Source organism: Carlito syrichta, unplaced genomic scaffold (assembly GCF_000164805.1).
Source record: "Carlito syrichta isolate Samal-C Ts95f unplaced genomic scaffold, Tarsius_syrichta-2.0.1 Scaffold314333, whole genome shotgun sequence".
Lineage (NCBI taxonomy): Eukaryota > Metazoa > Chordata > Mammalia > Primates > Tarsiidae > Carlito > Carlito syrichta.
In genome coordinates, this window is record NW_007258429.1 from 644,779 (window position 1) to 664,928 (window position 20,150).

At 37.4% G+C, this 20,150-nt stretch overlaps 1 protein-coding gene across 1 annotated transcript in view; it reads right to left on the reverse strand.

Moving 5' to 3' along the window:
• The window catches only part of LOC103273992 (MAM domain-containing glycosylphosphatidylinositol anchor protein 2-like), a 647,680-nt gene that overhangs the window by 584,582 nt on the left and 42,948 nt on the right, over positions 1-20,150 (reverse strand). The window lies entirely within an intron of this gene.

A 20,150-nucleotide genomic window follows, 5' to 3' on the forward strand; every position in this document is an offset into this window, starting at 1 on the left:
TCCAATGAAAATAACTATCACAACCTTTCTATAACAACACACAGTTTAAAAAATTATATAGAATTTTGAAATTCATAAACATTTTAAGAATAATTCCAGTTATTCAGATCAACAATAATACTGAGCATTGAGGGACTGAACAAAATAATCATCGAGTGTATGATTGTAGCCCAAGCTGAAAGACGATTCATGGTGGAGTCAGAGTATGAAATGTGAGGTGTACAAGTCTACACTCAACAAAATCATAACAGAGTCTTTCTAATATCTAGGCCAGTTCTCAATGGGAATATTCGTGGGGGATGTGGTGGAGTGAGATCAGTTAAAGAGAGAAGGAAGCGGACAAATACACTTTGGAAAAGCTACCCTGGCGATTCTAATGAACAGTCTGGAAGCCTCAGTCTCATTTCTCACTAGCTCAGATGAGAACTGTCAGATTTCGAAGGGGTCTAATAAATAACTCCCTTACCCACCTGAGCTCTGAATGAACAAAACAGGACCAGAAACTCAGCCCTGCTATTTATAAAGCTGAAACTCTAAAGTATGGCTGATATCTATGAGCAAATGGGATGCCTGACACTGACCCTAGGACAAAGTGAACTGACCATGTCCACTCGGCCCAGACACACTGAGCCTGTACCCTTCAACAGGCTCTTGGAACTAGCATGGGTGGGGATGGAAATACTAAGGAGAAGACTTCATTCCTCCTCACAATCTCTCCAAGCAGAAAAAGTCACTCCACTTCCCCTGGGAGGAATGAGTGGGAGTGAGAGAAAGTGAAGAAGAGTGATCAAAACTACTGAAACCAGCATAAGACCAATACGCACTATGGGTTTCAATGCCATAACTAAAATACATTTGACTCTGAATTTTGAAGCTGGCAGTAAAATATAAAGGGGCATTACTGTCAAATTGACAGAAGAATCAAAGAACATGTCTGCACACTGTCTGCTCCTCCTTTGATGTACTGCTGAAATTCCCAGACTACTTTGTTCCTGGCAGTAAACTCTGAATTAGCCAGGTAGAGGGTTTATATTAATAGTGTCTGCTTATGCATTTATGCTACTCATATAATTTGCGAGATAATAGGTGATTTATTATTATTCTAGGTACTAGACTAATAAGAGGGAAAAAAATCTAAATTTTATACTGCTGCTAAATTCTGTTTCCTCCTTACTTACCTGCCAGTACAGTTCTGAGGCAAGTACTTCTTCATTTAAAAAACCTTTTGCTTGAGGGATGTCTCAATTTCCAAGTACTTTTCTCTATGATTTTCCTAATAATTACTGGATCTGCTTTAAGTAAAAGGTAATGGGCCCAGTGGTGACTTCAGTTAGTTTGAAGATTGTCACATAAATGGGATAACTGAAACTCCACTAATTTCTAAAATTCGTTCCTAAGTAACTGTGACATAAAAATAGGGCATTTTTTAAAAGATAATAGACTATTCACGTAAGCCTTTTTGTATTTGTATGAGCTCACATATGAAATTTTCACAAGACACATTTGTCCAAATGCATTAGAAATATGACATGAATCATTTAAACCTGTACTATCCAGTAGTCACTAATAACAGGTGACTATTTAAATTTAAAATAACTAAAATTAAACAAAAGTAAAAATTAACTTTCTCATTAGCACTAGCCTGATTTCAAGTGCCCAAAAGCCAAATGTGGTTAGCAACTGCCCTGTTGAACAGCACAAATATAGAACTTTGTCATCATCCTGGTAATTTCTACTGGATTTCTTATTGCAGTGTACTATTGTGGGAATAGCAACTCACATGCCTCCAAAAGATCCAGTATTCTCGTATATAATCTGGCAAACTAAGTGAATAATAAAGCATTTCTAAGATTATTTACATTGTATTATAAAAGCAGTGAGAGCTATCGATGATAAACCCACAGTCAACATTTTGCTCAATGGACAGAAAATTGGAAGCATTCCCCCTGAGAATGGGAACTAGACGAGGATGCCTACTCTCACCCCTCCTGTTCAACATAGTGTCGAAAATCCTAGTCAGAGCAATCAGCCAAAAGAAGAAAATAGGAAAAGAGGAAGTCAAGCTATCCCTCTTTGCAGACTATATAATTCTATATCTTGAAAACCCTAGGGAATCTGTCAAAAGCCTCCTCACACTGATATCAATTTTGGTAAAGTCTCAGGGTACAAAATAAATGTGTAAAGACAGTTGCATTTCTACACACCAGCAACTAGCAGACAGAGAGCCAAATAAAAAGTACAGTTTCATTCACAATAGCCACAAAAGAAAACAAGAAATACCTTGGCATCCACCTAACCAGTCGCTCAAAGAACTCAAGGATGGCACAAACAAATGAAAAAAAGTACCATGCTCATGGATCAGAAGAATCAACATTGTCAACATGCCCAGCCTACCCAAGGTAATCTACAGACTTGATGCAATGCCCATCAACTAGCAACATCATTTTTCTCAGACCTAGGAACAACAGAAATTCATATGGAAACAAAAAAGAGCACAGATAGCCAAAACAATCCTCTGCAAAAAGAACAAAGCAGAGGGTATCTCATTTCCAGACTTTAAACTTTACTACAAGGCTACAGTAACCAAAACAATCTAGTACTGGTACAAGAATAGGCATATAGACCAATAGAACAGGAACAGAAATTCTAGAAGCAAACACTCAATTTCTCAACCAAATCATCTTTGACAAAACAACCAATAACAACTGCTGGGGAAAGGAGACCATATTTAGCAAATGATGCTAGGAAAACTGGCTAATCACACGCAGAAGAATGAAACTGGATTCCCACCTATCACCATATACAAAAATCAACTCCAGATGGATCAAATACCTAAATGTAAAACCTTAAACTATTAAAAATCCTAGAAGAAAACATAGGAAATGCACTTATGAACATCGGAGTAGGTAACAAATTTTTGACCAAATCACCAAAAGCGAATGCCATAAAAGATAAGATAGATAAGTAAGACCTCATCAAACTGAAAAGCTTTTGTATAGTAAAAGAAATAATCAAGAGAGTGGGGAGACAACCCACAGAATTGGAAAAAATATTTACTGACAACATATCTGACAAAGGCCTAACATCCAAGATCTACAAGGTACTCAACTGAACTGACAGCAAAAACAAAAACAAAAACAAAGACTTATTTTTTGTGGCTTATTTTTTTCTTTTAGTTTTTTTTATTTTAAAAATGCGGGGAACAATTCAGAGTTAGGTATACAAATGTTCATTATGCAGGTACCCTTGTTAATGAGGTGTGTCCCCCCTTCCCCAGGCAGAATCCCATTACTGCCAATCCCTCTTCCCCACCCCCTTCCTGGAAGTTTCCTACTGCCAATCATTCTTTTATAGTATTACAATAATTGTTCAAGGTCTGCTTATGAGAACATGTGATACTCAGTTCTTTGTTTCTGTGAAAGATCACTCAATAATATAGACTCTAAGTCATTCCAAGTTGCTGTGAAGTTCATGATTTGGCTCGTCTTTATGGCTGCATAATATTCCATCCTGTATATGTACCACATTTTTTTATCCAGTCTGCTTTTGATGGGCAGCACAGTTGGCTCCATGTTCTTTCTACTGTGAACAATGCTGTGATAAACATACATGTGCAGGTATCTTTTTTACAGAGTGAGTTGAGTTCTTCTGGGTATATTCCCAGTAGGGGGATTTTGGGGTCGTATGGAAGGTTGATTTTTAGATCTTTTAGGAATCGACACACTGTTTTCCACAGAGGCTGTACTAGTTTACACTCCCACCAACAGTGTAGAAGTGTTCCCTTTTTGCCGCACCTCTCCAGCATCTGTTGTTTCTTTAGTAATTGATGATAGCCATCCTGACTGGAGTTAGGTGGTATTTCAGTGTAGTTTTAATTTGCATTTCTTTGCTGACTAGTGAGGCTGAGCATTTTTCATGTATCTGTTGGCTGCTCATATGTCTTCTTTTGAGTAGTGTCCATTCATATCTTTTGTCCACTTTGTAATGGTGCTTTTTTTTTCTTTTTAGCATGTTTGAGTTCCTTGTAGATCCTAGACGTTAGGCCTTTGTCAGACATACAGTTGGCAAATATTATTTCCGAGTCTGTGGGTTGTCTCTTCACTTTCTTGTTGATTTATTTGGCTTTGCAGAAGCTTGTCAGTTTGATGAGGTCCCACTTGTCTGTCTTATCTCTTATGGCATGGGTGCATGGGGTTTTAATCAGGAATTAGTTACCAGTTCCAATTTCCATAAGGGCATCTCCTGCATTTTCTAAGGTTCTTATGGTTTGAGGTTTTATGTTTAGGTCTTTGATTCCATTAGAATTGATTTTTTGTGTATGGGGATATGTAGGTGTCTTGTTTTAATCTAATGCATGTGATCAGCCAGTTTTTCCAGCACCATTTACTGAATAGGTTCTCCTCTCCCCAGTTGATGGTGGAGGCTTTGTCGGAGATGAGTTGATTGAGAAATTGAGATTTTGCTTCTTGAATCTATACACTGTTCCATTGGTCTACATGCCTGTTCTTGTACCAATACCAGCCTGTTTTGATTATTGTAGCTTTATTTTATTTTATTTTATTTTTTATTTTTTGAGTTGGAGTCTTACTCTGTCATCCAGACTGGAGTGCAGTGGCCGCTCCCGGCCATTGCAGCCTCGACCTGCTGGGCTCCAGCAATCCTTCCATCTCAGCCTTCCGAGTAGCTGGAATTACAGGCACGTGCTACCACACCCAGCTGATTTTTGATTTATTGTAGAGATGAGGTTTTGCCTGCCCAGGCGGGTCTCGAACCCGCGGGCTCAGGCACTCCACTCACCCCAGCCTCCCAAAGGTGCGGGATTACAGGCTGAGCCACCGAGCCCAGCTCTGTAGTTTTATAATAGAGTTTAAAGTCTGGGAGTGTGATACCTTCTGCTTTGGTTTTTGTTTTTGTTTTTGTTTTTTTTGGTTTCCTTTTTTGGCTGAGGATTGTTTTGGCAATTCGTAGTCATTTATAATTCCATATGAATTCCTGTATTGTCATTTTCAGGTCTGAAAAGCTTGCTGCTGGCAATTTAATGGGTATTGCATTAAATCTGTAGATTGCCTTGGGTAAAATGAACATCTTAACAATTTTGATTCTTTCAATCCATGAGCATGGAATATTTTTCCCTTTGTATGTGTCATCTTTGATTTCTTTGAGCAGTGTTTTATAGTTTTCATTGTAAAGATCTTTCACATCTCTGGTTAGGAAGATGCCAAGGTATTTGATTTTTTTTCTGGTTATTGTGAATGGGATTATGCTTTTTATTTGGGTTTCTGTTTTTTGTTTATGGTGTATAGAACTGTGACTGTCTTTTGCACACTGATTTTATACCCTGAGACTTTGCCCAAGTCCTTTATCGGTGCAAAGAGGTTTTTGACAGATTCTCTTGCGTTAAAACCCTATTCAAAAGTGGGCTCATGAAATGAATAGACATCTTTCAGATATACAAGAAACCAACAGATTTGTGAAAAAATGCTCAGCCTCACTTATCACCAGAGAAATGCAAATCAAAATTACAATGTGTTACTAGCTAACTCCAAGTAATGGTGGTCATTATTAATTAATAAAAAAAAAAGATGCAGGCATGGATGTGGAGAGAAGGGAATGCTTCTACACTGTTTGTGGGAGTGCAAGTTAGTTCAACCTCTATGCAAAGCAGTGTGGCAATTCTTAAAGGAACTAATAATTTACCTTCTGCACAATCCAGCAATCTCTCTCCTGAGAATATTCCCAGAGGAACATAAATCATTCTACAAAAGCCACCTGCAAATGCATGGTCATAGCTGCACTCTTACTCACAATAGCAAAAAAAAAAAAAAAAAAAGGAACCAACCATGTTGCCCATCTAAAGTGGACTAGATAAACAAAATGTGGTATATACACACAATGGAGTATATGTACCACACATATGAAGCAATAAAGAAGAACAAAATCATGGACATCAGCAGCAAATTGGATGGAGTTGGACACCATCATACTTAATGATCTACTGCAGAAACAAGGAACTGAATATCAAATGTTCTCACTCATAAGTGGGGCCTGAACATTAATCACATTAATTTAAGGGAGGAATCAGCTATCACTGGACACTGTCAAGGGAGGAAGGGAGCAGAGGCCACATGCAACAACACAAAGGGTACCAAACCAGGGTAGTGAGGACCAGTTGGAGGCCCAAACTTCATCTGCATGAAGCCTACTTGTATAGCTAATCCTGAATTTTACCAGATATCTCTATAATAAAATTAAAACATAATAAATTGTGGTAGTCCTTGTTAAATGAGTAACTGGTGAATCTGCATCCTGCTATCAATCAGTCACTACAATCTTAAAAGTCAGTTTCTGCACTAAACCTACCAGCTTGCTGCAGTTCTTATATCTCATATATATTTAGTGTGTTTTTTTAACTCTATTCTAAAACAATTTCTTTGAGAGTGACTTATAAAACTGTAAATTATGACTGGGTTACTTGGTAAAGTAACTTGTAGTTATTGTTTGTTTTGTAGGTCACATGCATATTACTTATATATTTGCATACAGTATATTATGTATAAACAGTATATTATACGTAGGTAAAGAAGGAGATAGAGACAGCTTGAAGAAGAACAATGTAATTGGGGAGTGGAGGGTAATTTCATATTCCTTGTACAAAAATGAGTGGATTAGTAAAAGATTTATATCAAAACAAAGGGCACTGTATGTAAAAAGTTTTCAATATAATCTGAATCTGAGATTCTGATTTCAGTTAAGCATTCATTCATATTTCTATTTCTTAGATAAATTGTATCAATCTTCCATAGGTGTGAAAATGGCAAAGCCCTGAGCAATTTTGAGAAAACATAATTATTACTGATACTGTCAAAAGGGAGATATAGACAAGCACATGCATAAATACATGCAACTATACTAGTTTGGGATGTTTTCTAATCAGTAAAATTGCTCCACTCATGAATTGTATCACAGTAATTCTTAAATAGCATTCTGATGCTTATAAAGCAGTGGGGACTCATTTTGAGTGTATTTTGCAGATGCAGAGTTGAAAATGAAAGAAAAGTGAATTCTACAAAAGTTAGTAGGCATTTCCAGCATCATACCTCCATCTAAGTTGTTCTGTTCTTTTTGTCAAGTGTCCATCTGTATCTCTCTTGCTATCATAGCCTACCCATCCATCCATGTCGACGTGGATATCTATCTGGATGTTTTGGCCAATCACCTCCCTCTATCCCCACATGTAACTCATTCTTACTTATGACTCTTGAAAACTCTCCATTTCTGTATTTCTTGATAAAATATGTATTAAATGCTCTAAATCTATCACAAGTAGGTATTCTGTCTTGCTCGTTTTTGCAATATTTCTGCATTCCTCATATACTGTTCTGTTTTATCTACTTGAGTTTTTCCTTTTCATTTGCTTTGCTACAATTGCTATTTCAGTACTTTTAACCGGCCACAGCATTATATTTTATTTTATTTTGCCATTCAAAATAGATTTATCTGTTCATAAAACAAGTCTCAATAAAGTTGATATAATTGAAATCAACAAGTAAGTTGCCCAACAACAAGGTAATTAAAGTACAAATAAGTAACAGAAAAGTATCAGACCACAGCATTTTTTAACACAATCCCTAAACTTTGAGCTTGAACTAAATTAGTTTGAGTTTAAAAACAACAACAAAAAATAGTCATGATGAGGCAAGATAATACAGCTCTGGATTTACACGAGTTTGAGTTGAAATTTCAGTACCACAATTTAATAGTCCCTGGAGCTTTCCAGGCTTTTTATTGACGGTACTCATAAAGAAGGGCAATATCTATGTGTAAGGCACAATGGACGAAACACTGAGACAAAAAAAGCCTTAGGTTGTGGCCAGATGGGATCTGTCCTGAGGTTCTAGATTATTCAGGCCCCATTTTTGCAGGTCCAAATGCTCACAGGATCAAGGTCTTGGTACACAGACTTGGAGTGTCAATCTCTAGGTTATACTACTTTTGATACATTGATATAATAGCATCTCTGGGCCTTAATTTCTAAATTTTAAATATATATGGCAACACTTTCCTGCAAACCTGATGATATTATTGGAAACAATGTATATAAAGCACTTAGTATTGTGTTAGATTCTAAGTCAACACTCATAAATAGTACCTAAATAAATAATCTTAGTGCTTAATAAAAATTTTCCACATATAAGTCACATAAAAACTGTACACTTCATGGAATAGTGATCAGCTGTATAATCACCACCACAAGGTTGGCTGCTATCAGAGGAATAGCTGTGGAAATTTTTGAATGAATAAGGAAACAGAGTTAAGTACATTAGAATAAATACTAATAATTTCATAGGTAAATCAATGTTTCTTCTAAAACCAAGTGAAGGGTGGAAGCATTCATGATTGGGGTGTGTGCATATTCAGTCAGAATATGTACAAGGAGAGAGATAAAGGGCACTGTGAAATACCGCTCCAGCTTCTGGAAGGCACACACAGAATGACCCGGCCTGAAAGGCTTTCAAGAGACCATGTAGTACAATTTGCAGATGAGCAGATAATTCCTTGTACTCACAGGTCAAGCATAAGGAGCTATATTGCCCTTTGAAACCTGGTACTATCATTTAAAAAGACTGTGGATTTTATGATTTGCTTCCTTTGACAAATTCAGTCATCCAAATTGTACATTTGTCACTGCACATGCAATATCTGAACAGGTTTTTAACACTACTTCTAAATGTGATTGCAGTTTAACTTATTATTTGGCTAGCCACAGCTGCTCTCCTCTCAAGAGTGGAGTCTAACTGACCCCCAAATTGATCTGTTGCTGTCCTCGTCTCAGCACACAGTCTTCCACTTGATTATGATGACTCAAATCTTCCTTCACTTCTTGGCTATCAAAGAGGCTCTAACCAAAGGTCTACAGGAAATTAAGGGTTAGAGATACATACAGTCCTCGGCTTAATGCTGACAGGTATGAGATCTAGAGTTAAACAGTAAGGATGGATATCTAGATCTAACAGTGCATGTATCATGAAAGCCAAGACACTAAATAGATGCCAAATTTTAGAAATAAGGGCATCCTCACAAAGCTAATAGCATTATCATGTTTTAGCTAACCATTAATCATTGTTCCTGATTTGAGAGGCTATTAATAACTCTGAGTTTTTGAATGACAACAATAATTAGCAATCAGGATTCTGTGGCCTACTCAAGGACATGTGGGACAAAAAGAGATACATGGTGTCACCACAGTGATGATGGTAACATAGACAGCTAAGGATACTCCAAAAATACTGATTGAGAGAAATTTTGGGTAAATGTAAATTAATTCATTCTATGAAGTTAAAGTCTCTAAATTTAAAAGACAGCACATTTAGTTCTTATTTTTCCAATATATCATACTAAATCTACCAGGTATACACTTTTTTCTCAAAAGAAAAGAAAATCATCGATTTTGATAAATTATAATTTTTAAAAATACTTAGTTCAATTGAAGTATAAATTATTAAATCATAACCTGGTTACATGTAAGTACATTCCGTTTCATCATAGACGTATTGTATGTATATACAGAGGATGCCAAAAAATGTATACACATTTTAAGAGATGTTCATCATAATCAGAAGTGTTCAGATACCAATGGTTACCACTTTGAACACCTTTTTTAATTGCAGAAGTCAAGCATTACCTGTATTTATCTTTTGTTATTGGTATATATTGAGTAATACAATTTTAACACCGTGTTTTCCTTTCTTAAAATGTACACTTTTTCGGCAATCTCTGTACTTAAAAATATATTTTTCTCCTTCAAATAATGATGAGAAGGCAAGAGAACTAAATTGCTTTCTACCTGATAGTTCCATGAACTTTGCTTAAAAATGTTTGTATTATCTTATATCTAAATAATCAGATTATGTTTTACACCAGTCTTCAATGTTTCCAAAAAATCTTACAAGAAAATAAGAATCTGATTGCCATCTTATGGCTCAAATGTAATAAAGTTTTGAGGGAAGAGCAGAACAATTTAAAGCAGTGATTTTCAGTCTTTTGAAACAGCAAACCTAAGTCTTCCCTGGCAGTATGTGATAGCAAATCTCTGTTCACTCTGACTGGGTCAGGCTAGCCAAGGCACGACATCACTCTAATTAAGACAAGGTAAAGCATGAGTTGGCAAAATTGCCCACTATTTGTCACCTGAAGCCCAATTACCACTGTAATCATTGAGCATTCCCAATGCTGAATATTAGATTCAGTCATTTACCTCTAATATACTTCAATGTACCAAATATTTGGAGATTACTTAAACGAAGCAAATCCTTTGAAATTGTCATCACCTTCCTACTACTGGACAAATTAATGATATTTATGTCTGAAAACAGGCATTTGGCATTATTGGCCACTCTCATTCATTCCCATCATTGACACCCTGCATATTAAAACTTTATGTTCCTTTAATTTCAACCCCAAGTTCCTTCTCAAATTCCTAAACTTTTAATTAAATATGGTTAAGATCTAGTCCTTAGAAATTATTATTCACCCTTCTTCCATATCATGTTTCTCAGATGTCCTTGGGAGATCCTGCCCAATCTCCCACTCCATTTTTTTTAAGAGGCAAGATCTTGCTGTGTTGCTCAGGTTGGACTCAAGCTCCTGGACTCAAGCAATCCTCCTGCCTCAGCCTCCCAAGTAGCTGGGACTAGAGGCACGTACCACTGGGCCAGGGTGTCCATCTCTTAGTAATCACAAATTCTTGCCTCTTTTCATGTAATCCTCTTGACCATGTCCCTATGGCAAATAACATTTATTCATCAATACAACATATCAAACAATGAGCACCAGGAATGGCTAAGTGATTTGCTTTGGCCAGTAAGATGCAAGCAAAAAAAGGATGTGTTCTGTCGGCACCAACACATGATTCTACCACTTCTTTCTTTTCCTTCCTTCTGTCACAAGAATGTCATTACCTACTATGATCTGAATGGTGGTGTCCCCCTGGATGGACTAAGACACGTCTAAAGGAAGGGCTGCTTCTCCTGCTTAGTGTAGAACAGAGTCTCAGCCAACATGCATTGTAAGAAATAAGCTTTTGTTGTCATGAAATTCAAGCATTATCTGTCACCATAGTATAACCTAGAGAAAACAAACACATTATTATACAGGAATAAATATGTAATAAAGATTCAATGTACTGATGATTAAATGAGATAAAGTGCATGGTAATAGGCACTGTGCATGTGACACAGTAACACTCAACAAGTGTGAGTTATTATAAAGTATTCCATAGGCATCTGTTCCATTTTCTCACATCTTTTAAAAAATAGAAATATGTATTTTCTAAATTCTTGATTTTCTAGGAGAGTGACAGGTACTAATAATTATGTGTTCCATAAAGTCAAAGCTAAAGGTAACAAAAAGCTAACCTGAAGAGAGTCATAGTAGGGTAAAGAATAAGACTTGGAGGGACGAGCAGAGAATGGATGATGTTATTCTTTTTTATTCAATAAATACTTATTGAACACTAACTTATGAGTTAGGAGACAACTAAGAATGAGGCAATTCTGATGGAGAAATAATGAAAAATGGAGACAATGAAAAGTAAGCAGAGTAATTATAAGCATATGTGTCCTCCAATATGAAAAATGCTCAGTGACCTAGAAACACATAGAAGGGGTTAAAGATATTATCTTCATTTTGTGTACTCAAGAGTATGTGGGATGCAGGCTGATGAAGAAGAGAGAGTGGGTGTGGAAAGAATGAAACACCATCAGAGAAGAGGGAAGAGTAAAGCTGATCTTTAGGGAGTTAGATGAGGTCTGATACAGCCATTACAGAAAACAAAGGAGGAAGAGGAAACTGATCAAGGAACTAGAATGCTTTCAAGGAACTGTTTCTCGCCTGTTGAAAAGCATGGCATCACACTGCATGATCTTCAGGGTTGGGTGACTTTCTACAGTGTCACTTAAATTGGTCATAGTCACAGGGTAGTAGAAAGGTAGCTTGTGCCAGGGTAGCTTCTGATGTCAAGTGGTTGCACTGATGCCAACAAGGAATTGAAATTGTGAATACTGGTCAGGAGATGGCTGCCATTGAGGACTATGATGTCGAAGAAAGGAAAATGAAAAGATGGCGGTGAAGGTGTGCTACTGTTAGAATGTGTCCCCTAAAGTTCATGCATTGGAAATTTAATCCCCAATGCAGCAGTGTTGAGAGCTGGGACCCTTAAGAGGTGATTAGATTATGAATGGATTCATACTAAAATCCAGGAATGGATTTGTTATTGCCGGAGTGGGATCCCAATGGCAGGATGAATTCAGGCCCCTTCTTCCTTCTCTGGTACATGCTCTTTTGCCATTCCACCCTTCCATTATGGGACGAGGCAGCAAGAAGTCCCTTGCAGAATGCTGCCACCTTGATATTGGACTTGCCAGCCTCCAGAACTGTGATAAATGCATTTCTTTTCTATATTAACTATCTGGTCCGTGATATTCTGTCACAACAACAAAAACTGGACTAAGACATGATATCTCCCACTGATGGATGCTACAGAAGCAGAGTTTTCAAAGGACTGGTGGCATCAATGAAGATAAAAGATAGGTTTTAAAAAAAGTGAAGGTCACATCCAATATCTGATCCAGTTACTGTTTCATCAGGCTCTATTAAACACTTCTGTCTGTGAACCAGCAAATACATGTATGACTTAAATGATCTAAGGGACCATTATTACTTTATTTGTATAGCACTTCCCTTCATTTCAAATGCGTTTCCATTCATCAAAAACTGCTCATTTGGTTGCCATTACAGTTTTGTGAGTTATGGAAAAACAGTTCTAACCTCCTCATGGTGAAACTGGAATAAATGGAGGCTTGTGTGGGTTTTAAAATCTGCCTAAAATCCCAAGGTGAGTTTTGTGATAGAGAATAACTAAAACCCAAACTATTATTTCTTTGATGTGTGCCTCTTCAGCAATCTATGTGGAAAACTTAGAAACAGAAGCAGATTATCCACATGGCAAAACTCTAGTATATACTGAAATATCCATAATTTCAAACAAGTTCTTTTGTTTGATTCATTTCAAGGATAAATATATTCAGTCAAAATATATTTGATTCCAGAGGTTATTAATCTATGTCAGCCTTACCATTCCCTTTTTGGTGGCTTTGATTTTCCTCTAATGTCTACCCATATAATATAAATACTGCCTTAATTTAATCATTATAAATGGTAAAGGTTGTATCTACAACCTAGTAAGGTTGAGGGTCCTTGTTCCTTTTGTTTGATAAATCATTTCTATTTACCTTGAGAAAAAAATCTATACATTTTATCAAATTATAAAGATATAAATAGAGCCAAAGAGTTGGTGCAGAACCTATAAATAAGTGAATATTCTTATATCCAATCAGTTAAAGAAAAAAAAAGAAAAGCTTCAGGTTATGAGATAAATGATAAACAATTTCCCTATGTGCTTCTAATTTTAAATTAAAATTGAGGTCACATTGAACTAGTGAAAGTCAAAACCAATTTAGTTCCTTTGATCTCAACCTAGGGAAACATACTCTCCTGCTTATCTTCTTTGTACCAAATAAATGCTTCTTAGATAAAAACAGTACAACATAGAAATAAAGGGGCTGTATGGCAGGCATCCTATAAAACAGTTTTCAAATGCAGGATAAGTGAATTTTGCACGCATTACTTTTACCTTTGCCCTCACAGACATTTCTGTTAGCATCATAATAAAATGGAACCTCCATTTAGACCAGGATCCTCTAAAAACTTGACATGTAAAATATAACAATCATTCAAAATCCAATTTTTAAAGTTTTCTGTCTATAGAATAGGAATCATTTACTTGTCCTTACAACTCATAGGCTCTAACAATTAAACAGTTTGTCCAAAATTGTATAGCTAACAAGTGACAGATACATAACTTTAAGTCATGTGTCTTGAAATGTATGGCTCCTTTTACAAGTTATAGTGTAGGTTTTTTAAAAGTAATAACAGCAAAATATTATTTCAATTAATTTCAGAGTACAAGATTTTCTGCTGCATGAAGAGATTTGTATAACAAAGTTTCCCTTAGTCTACTATTAAAACTTATCTAAGATTGTACCTCTTAATCACACACCAATGCTGATATTTGTAACATCCACCAAACAGCAATGTGACACAAAACTTATATTGTATTTTCAGTTCTTAAATAGAGTAACTATGGATTCTAACTTTCAAAATTGTTCAATGACCTTTGGGCATCAAGCATAATTGTAATGGAGAACATTCCTACATAGATTCATACTAAACATTTTTTGATTCTGTTCCTTCATCTTCATTTTCAACATCTCAAAATAAGCCTTCTTCATTTACCATCTGGAGTACTGAAATTCTCTCTAACCATTTCCCTATGTCTAATATTACCACTCTCCAATTTTTAGCTCACAAGACAGACAGAGATACCTTTCTGATATGCTCATTAGACTGACTGCCATTCCCTTACAGCCTTCATTAGTGCTTCAGTTTTCAGAATAAAGGAAAAATCCCTTACCTCAATCTCAGGAGTTCAAAGACTTAGCCTCTACCCTCTCTTTAACCCCAGGTTCCTCTGCTGTCTTTATAAAGTTAATAAGAACAAAATGGAACCCCAGGACAGGAGTCAGAACATCCAGCCTCTGTAAAGTCCAATCTACCGTTCCCTCACCCTGGGGTCCTTTGCTTCCCCTCATTGGTATGGCTAGATTCACTCATATAAAGTCTTCACCCCTCGATCGGATTGGGTGCTCACCCAAGTGGTCTCACTGCATCCCTGAATATTCACATTATATCCATTAGTAATCTATGCTGAAATCCATTTCCTACAGGGCAGCTGGGTTTTGTTTGTTTGTAAATCTAACCATGTCATTAAAAACAGTCAAGACTTGCCTCTGTAATTCTGTGCAACAGCCTCCTTAGGTGCCACCCGAGCTCGTGCAGCCCAAGTCTTTATCGTCAACTGCCTGGCAACATTCTCCTTCCTCTCCACTTTCTGCCATAGTTCTGGTTTGGGTTTTTTGGGGGTTTTCTGGGGGGTGGGGAAGAAGCAACAAATATGAACTCTTCCCCAGCTTTAGCATATTCTTTTCCTTCTGTCTTAAGTTCCTTTCTCTCTACTCTTGCCCTCACTTACCTCCAAGACTCATACGACACTTCCTCAGGGAATCATTCCCCTCAATCATTTTAAAGTAAATTTTTCTCTCATGGCATATTTTGCTTTTCTTTCATAGCACTTATCAAAATGTACAATTGTGCACTTATTTGCATGATGATCTGTTCCATGTCTGTCTCTACACCCCTCATAAGTTCCATGATCTCTGATACCCAAAGGTTATGTTCATCATCTTAAACTCAGTGCCCAGCACAGTGATTAGCAAAGTATGGTGCTTAGAAAGAGCTGTTGAATAAATTTAAAGTCTCTTTCACTAAGCTTCACTATTTTTGAGGAACTGTGATTCTATATGACTTTGGTACATCAAAAAATTGCAAAGTACAGAACTCCCCTTAGTGGATTCTTATTCAATATTAGGTCAACAAACAGGCAATTTTCAAAGACCAATCAAAAATGTTAATAGTAAAACTATGTTGAACAGCACTAACCTTTCTTTGATTATCTAGATATACTGAGGACCTTGTATTGCTTTAGTCTTACATCACAAGGGGAACAATGAGGGATGCAGTGATGCACCACTCGCTTCTGGAATGAAGATTTATACTCCCAGCTGTTGCCACCGTCGCAGAAAGATGGCCATCCACTGTGAGTTCACTTTGGGTTGCACTAAAACACAGCTTTAGAAAATCTCTGCTGAAGAAATCTTCAGCCTCAGCTGAAGAAAATGACTACTTTTGACATCTTGCCTCCCTGCGGGGCATTAGTACTTTGGATATATACAGGCAGCTACCCCATTCCAACTTGGGACAATGCCGCAGGGCCATCACACCTGCAGATCTCTCCATGGGGTCCACAGAGGCTGACACAAGCACTGTATCATCACTCAACTTCCCTCCCATCCATTCCTGCTTTTCTACCCTTCACTTCTACAGGCATTGATCCCAAGAGCCATCCCTAACAAAGATCCTGCATGCTAAACTCCATTTCAGGGCCTGCTTTATAGCAAACCCATCTGTGACAAGAGAAAATGTGATTCTATGTGGACAAAAATGGCAGATGAACCGGCTGCACATCAGTGTTGTGGAGAGGTATAAAATATGATTAAAGAACTGTTTAAGCTACGGTAAGGATACACGTGGTCCTTAAAATGGCATTATATTAAGGGCAATTTTAATACATTTGAGCTGAGTGGATGCATACAGATATATTGGTATTACTTCCCTAGTTGTAAAAAAAGTATTATTAACCATTATGGTCTGTATCTCCCTGACAAGAATGAATGATTGCTGAAGATGGTTTTATGTCAAAGAAGCAAATGGTGGAAGGCAGACATGCCCTATTTGTGCCCTACCACACTGGTTTTTGTTTACCTTCCCAGAAAACAGGAAGTCTTCTGGATTCAAACAAGAAGTGTTGCAGGATGACCTAACTAACACAGAATAAGAGGGAATGTCTTGTACAACGGGAAAGATATATAAATCTTTGCTATTAGAATAAAGAAAATATTGTTTTTCAGCAAGCTAGCTAAAATTTAACCCTTCTTCCTTTTCCCTCATACCTTAATTATGCATATTTTATAGTTAAGCAATTAAAATTAAGCACATACCTTTTTTTCTGAAGAAATAAACACTCTCTTTCCTCTGCAGCTCATTAGAAAATATCTACCAGGGAAGAACAATTTTCCCTTGAGGCACTTGGGCTTCTCAAACTTTACTGTGAACACAAATCACCCAAAGAATCTCATTAAAATGCAGATTCTAATTCCAGGGGTCTGTAGTGAGACCTGAAATTCTGCATTTCCAATAAGCACCTCGGTGATACTGATATTGCTGGTCTATGGACCACACTCTGAATCGCAAGGTAGGAAAAAAACACAAGAACATGTGAGTAGGGCTCATAGAAGATGATTTTGATATAAGGCACTGTTTCTGATATAGTGTTCATGCTCAACAGGGGAAAAAGGGACATATGTCATTTTTGTGAAAGAAAAAATTATGCACACACCCACATATGTAAGCATAAGTTTAAAAGTCATATAGTCACTCAATTGCTTTACTTATAAAATGGGCACATTAACAAAAGCCTAGTCAGACTACATGAGTAGTTGTGGGAAGCAAATGAGAATCACTTCTGTGATATATATACTTCAAAATATTATGTATTTTTATAAGTATGGGCTGCATGGAGCAGTAAAATCTCAGTAGGCTATTTTCATACTACAGGAACTAAATGTTCAGCTTGTAATTGGGGTATGTATGTAAGTAGTTTGTGTATGTATATGTGTGTATATGTATGTCATAGAGACACAAATTCAAATATTGTATGCCAAAGATTATGTGATACCTTTCTATGACAAGGTGGTGATTCAAAATCTGTTTCATGTATATTTCTTTAAATAAGTAAAAAGTCTTACTTTTTCTGTGCTTATGGTGTGATTCCTAAAATACAGAGACTTTCTTTCTGGAAGGAATTCTTATACTTTCAGGTGTCTGAATATTTTTTTTTTTGAGTTGGAGTCTCACTCTGTCACCCAGACTGGAATGCAGTGTCGCTCCCGGCCACCACAGCCTCGACCTGCTGGGCTCCGGCGATCCTTCCGCTTCAGCCTTCCAAGTAGCTGGAACTACAGGCACGCGCTACCACGCCCGGCTAAATTTTTTGATTTATTGTAGAGATGAGGTCTCGCCAAGTTGCCCAGGCGGGTCTCACACCCATGGGCTCAGGCAATCCACTCACCTCAGCCTTCCAAAGCGTGGGATTACAGGCTGAGCCACCGAGCCCGGCTCAGGTGTCTATTAAAAAACAAAGCCAAGCATCAAAACAAGCCATAAGCAAATGTGCACCATAAAGCTTGAAAATGCATTATTGTGATAGGCAAAAAGAAATAAGGACATCGAGAACATCTGTTCCCTATCTGTTCCATTCCAATGAAGTCAATATAGTTATCCTAACGTCCTGAGCACAGGAAACAGCCAGATATTAGAAATGAAACACACCTCTAAAATGCTTTTCTATTTGGATACAAAGAAGAACAGAATCAATATGTATTGAGTACTTCCCATGTTCCAGGGACGATACTAATTGCTCTGTATCTCTTTGCTCAGCAATTTCTCATAGCAACTTTGTGAGGTAGGCCCTTTTATCCTCATTTTAGAAATGAAACAGAAATATTTAGTAACCTGTCCTTGGTCACAGAGCAAGACAGCGCCTATTTTTCTTTGAAAGAGTGCTAAAAATCCTCTTAATAACTGCCAACCATGGATACAAAACAATCACCTGGAGAGCTTTTAAAACTACTAATTCCTGGAACCTATCTCTTAGAGATTCTAACTTAAATAGTCTGGTGTTTGGTCTTTACAGCCAGAGGATAAAAATCCCTCAGGCGATTCTAATGTGTGCCATTGCTGAAAACAACTATTCAGGAGTAGTTTAATACCTCTGTTCTCATTCACTTCCCTTAGTGGAACTAGATGACCTTCTCTCTCATTCCGCAAGGGGAGGAAACACTGTGCAATGAACAATTTGTCTCTATCCATATCCTCTTCCTCTGGTTTACACCAGAGATTCATTTTTTATACCTCCTTTTCACTAGTGCTAATTATTTCCACTTGAGTTCTGAATGCAACATTCCCTCCAACCCACCACTGCACTCCATTCTATTCTTGAAATTTCCCTAAATACATTCCCATCACTATTTTAAAAAGGTTAAGTTGCTCCTATGCTTTAACAAAAAGCCCTCTCTGTTACCCACTTACCATTTTAGTCTATCCTATGCCCATCCAGCCACATTTCTTTTCCAAATTATCCATAATGAATGGCAATGTTTCCTGCCATTCACATGCTAGCCTGATTTCCACACCAGCATTGAATAAAATCTACTCTCATGGCTCAGTCTGTAATCCCGCGCCTTTGGGAGGCTGAGGTGAGTGGATTGCCTGAGCCCGCGGGTTCAAGACCCACCTGGGCAGCGAGACCTCATCTCTACAATAAATAAATAAATAAAAAATCAGCTGGGCGTGGTAGCGCATGCCTGTAATTCCGGCTACTTGGAAGGCTGAGGCGGAAGGATCGCCAGAGCCCAGCAGGTTGCAGGTTGAGGTTGCGGTGGCCGGGAGCGGCCACTGCACTCCAGTCTGGGCGACGGAGTGAGACTCCAACTCAAAAAAAAAAAAAAAAAAAAAATCTACTCTCACCAAAATCATTGTCACTTTTACCTGATACCTGATATCTCGTTGCAGTATTTGACTCTTAATCTCTTCCTTTTCCTTTTTTTTGGAGAGGGTTTTGGGTTTTTTTTTTTTTTTTTGCTTTACTTTTTGCTTTATCTGCCTATCTACCTATCTACCTGCCTATCTATCTATCTATCTACCTATCTACCTCCCTATCTATCTATCTATCCATCCATCCATCCATCCATCTATCTATTTTAAGGATGCGGGGCACAATTCAGGGCTAGGTATACAAATGTTTGTTGTACAGGTAACCTTGTTGGTGAGATGTGCTCCCCTCCCTCTGGCAGTTTCCCACTACTCTCAATCCTATCCCACTCCCACCCCCCGGCAGTTTCCCACTACTGCCAATCCCTTTCTTATAGTATTATGATAATTGTTCAAGGTCTGCTTATGAGTGAGAACAGGTGGTTCTTAGCTCTTTGTTTCTGTGATAGATCACTCAGTATTATAGACTCTAAGTCCATCCAAGTTGCTGCAAAGTTCATAATTTTGTCCTTCTTTATGGCTGTGTATTATTTCATTGTGCATATGTGTCACTTTTTAAAAAATCCAGTCCTCTTTCGATGAGTAGCACGGTTGGTTCCATGTTCTTGCTATTATGAATAGTGCTGCAATAATCATGCATGTACAGGTATATTTTTCATAGAGTGATTTGAGTTCCTCTAGGTATATTCCTTTTTCAATTATTTCTTTTCATTGGTGCAACATTTCCCTTTTCTGAATTTTTCTCCTATGATTCCTAAGGTCCTTCTCAGTCACTTTGCAGGTTTCTTGTCTCTTATATATTGATT